The following is a 3350-nucleotide window of genomic DNA, read 5'->3' as shown; positions in this document are numbered from 1 at the left end:
ATCTCATTCTACACTACTCCGATTGACCTGAAATTTTGTAGGCACCTATAAAATGTCATTCCCTACAACTTTTATGTTTTAAGCCAAGGCCAATTCAGCCTCTATCTAGGACCTAAAATTTCGGACAGAATGCTCCCTCAAGAACCCTAGTTTTCTGAAATTTCTTCCAAACCAGAAATTGGTTGCAATTAATCACTTTTCCCACCTCCTTAAGTCATTATAGACCATTTCCAACCATCATAGATAGCCACACAATCATACTTATATTAAAACAGAAAAATCCCCAAAAATAATAAAACTTGATCATTTCAACCACAAATCAAGAATTAATCCATAAACTTGCATCTTCTACTACCACTAAGCATGATTTAAGCATCAATTAAAGGAGGAGGGTGGTTCTTCACAACTTACCTTAAAACAAGAGAGAGAGAGAGCTATTGGTCACCTTAGCTTTCCAAATAATTCCACACAACAACTCACCAACTCTTCCTTAAGTGGTTTTATGGAGCAAAATCAAGGTTGGATGGTTGAGTAAGTTGATTGAAGCAAGATGGAAGCCAAAATCTTGAAGAGTTTTCTTTCTTTCCTTGCTTAAGAGATTCGGCCAAGAGGAATAGAAGAATGAGGGATTTTTGGTGAATTTTTAAGATATTTAAGTCAATTGGTAAGACATGCAATAGTAGTCAAATGGTCCAACCAATAGCCAAGTGACACTTGTCACCTTTTATTAAATACCTACCTAACTTGTCTCTCTCATATCAATCCAAATTGCAACCTCTACTTATCTCTTAACACCCGATAAATTAACTCCAGTATCTAAAACTTAACCTAGTTGGTCGAATTTTTCCGAACTTTTCGCACTAGTGGGTTCCACGTCCGGTATACGCTCTTAATTTCTCAAAATCCATTCGATACTAAAAAAGCATCTAAAAATTATATCTGCTCCTTAAAATTATCTAGAAATTTTTCTAATAACGAAAATGCAAAAAAACAAGCCATAAAAATACGAGAAATCTAGAAAATGAAAATTACGGGTTCTCACAGATTTGAGTGAAGCTTAATTGAAATTTTCACTTTACTTTTTCATTTATCCTTATTTGTGCACTCTTAACTTGTCGATGACTTAGATGGTAATAGCTTACTAATATATGATACTACACAAAAAGTGCTGCTAAAGTGTATCTAAAAAGGAGAGAGGATTTTCAGAATTTGTCAAACTTTGACTTATGAATATCTGAAAAATGAAAAGTTACACAACGAAGCCTTTAATTCTACCAAATCTTGTGCTCTGATTGTTATCTTCACAAAAAGTGTATAGCTGTTTAATCAACTACCAAAAAAAAAAAAGAAAAAGAAAAGTGATGGACCTTGTCTCCGTTTCTAAGAAACAAAAAACAGATAAATCCAAAGATTGAAGTTTGGAGCTTCAATCCAAGTTTATAACAAAGTCCAAATTCCACCTTCATACATCAACAGATAAACCAGATGCAAAGTAGATGAAGATCAAAGGCAATAGTTAAGTAGAACAATTTCTAAGATACAAAGTCTCAAACTGTATGCTGGCCGGTTATCATGAAGCACCTAACTTAGTAGGAAAGAAGAGTCAGCCAAAGCTGCCAAAGGATCACTTGTACTGTTTCTTCTAAATCAGCAATATGGCCCTTGTCTCAAGTATCTTGTAAACTTTGTGCTAGTGGTTATGCTTGTTCAGTTCATTTCTTCCTGCTTAACAGGCATGCACTGCTGCCTACTTTCTGCTCATTAAATAGTTTTGTCTCAAGAAGGTCTTCATTCATTTTGTAATTGTTGTCTATTTTCTAGATTGCGGATGTATGGTCCTGTGGTGTGACATTGTACGTGATGTTGGTGGGAGCTTATCATATTGACTTAATTGGATTTTTGTTCAGTATGACTATTCATTCAAATTCAATAGTGTATGCTTGTAATGGCATTTTTTTGACTGAAATCGATTCTAATGCATATGATACTTTTCTTTCAATGCAGTACAATGCTATTAAATGCTCTTGAGGAGATGAAAAAGGTTGGCTTTTGGATATGCTCATGAAGATGACTTCAGTTTGACACAAATTGCTGCTTTAGTCTATGTTTTTGTTTGGAAAGAGTACTTTGTTTTTTTGGATGCGTAATGGCTGTTACTAGTTGAACTGATGTGAATTTAGTACTCTATTGTTTGGATGGATAATGGCTGTTAGTACTTGAACTAATGTGGCCTTTGGAACTCATTTTGGTTAATGTGTGTTTTGATGAATTTAGAGATATTTATAACCATATATATATATATATATATATATATATATATATTTGAGGGTTCATTGTACATTAATTACTATCATTTTTTACATTAGTCGAGCCACAATTTTCTGCTATGGTTGTTGAAAATGCAATAGAATTGCAGCTCTTGTACACAAAGTTGTAAGTTCACTAAGTGACGACTATTCTTGTCACAGAATACTAGGAGTGAGAGTGACAAGTTCAAGTCGACACTGTGCACGTTCAAATTTGTGACGACTTCTGCTATTTTTTATGACAAAAAAATTTTGGAAACACTGACAAGAAACTTCATCACAGAATACTATTTTTTAGTGACGACTTAGTTTTCGTCATTAAATAATAATATTTAGTGACGACTTTGTAGAGGTTGTCATACGTACCCATTTGTGACATAGAATTAGTGACAACAATGTGACAATGGAAAAAGTCGTCACTATATTCATATAATGACGACTTTCTAATTTTTAGTAATGACTTCCTATTGTCACAAAAGATCAAATTTCTTGTAGTGATTATAGCAGATGGCTATAGTAAATATTCTTTTGGGTTGTATTAAGCTTGAGAGCTGATTAATTGTAAGTGTGAGATATTTTGGAGTATTTTAATTATGTATTGAAATTATTTAAAGTGTTCTGAACTTTTGAATTGTGGATTGTAGTGAGTCCTGGCGAGAGTTGGATAGGCGTCCCGCGGATACCCTTTGGTTCGCCGTAGGGAGGAGTGGGGGCGTCACAGTTGGTATCAGAGCTTAAGTTTCAGATATTTGTAGTGTATCTTAGGCTTAAAAGTTTAGGATGCCGGACTCTGGGACTTGTTTGAAAGTTAAGTGACCACTTGTAGGGATGAAAATCAAAGTCGCTTCGCGTACTCTGTGCGCGGGGTGGGTTTGGACCAAGTTGTGTTATGGTCCTTCCTATGTGATTGAATAAAGGGTTAAGTGCTCTTCTAGAAATGTATGCTGTGAATCATGAATGTGATAGGTTGTAAAACCTTTATCTTGATCCTTGGAGGAAATTTGATATGTATGTTGGGTAGGAATCTCGAATGTGGTGATTTAC

General features: G+C 34.7%; 1 long non-coding RNA gene across 1 annotated transcript; it reads left to right on the top strand.

Moving 5' to 3' along the window:
* The first annotated feature begins 1057 nt into the window (after nucleotides 1-1057).
* Nucleotides 1058-2120, top strand: LOC140036007 (uncharacterized). Its single transcript, XR_011839902.1, has 2 exons — nucleotides 1058-1906; nucleotides 2005-2120. It is a non-coding gene; the product is annotated as an uncharacterized lncRNA (long non-coding RNA).
* Nucleotides 2121-3350: the final 1230 nt, after the last annotated feature.

This window comes from Coffea arabica, chromosome 2c (genome assembly GCF_036785885.1).
Source record: "Coffea arabica cultivar ET-39 chromosome 2c, Coffea Arabica ET-39 HiFi, whole genome shotgun sequence".
NCBI lineage: Eukaryota > Viridiplantae > Streptophyta > Magnoliopsida > Gentianales > Rubiaceae > Coffea > Coffea arabica.
This window is presented reverse-complemented; position numbering and strand designations above follow the sequence as displayed.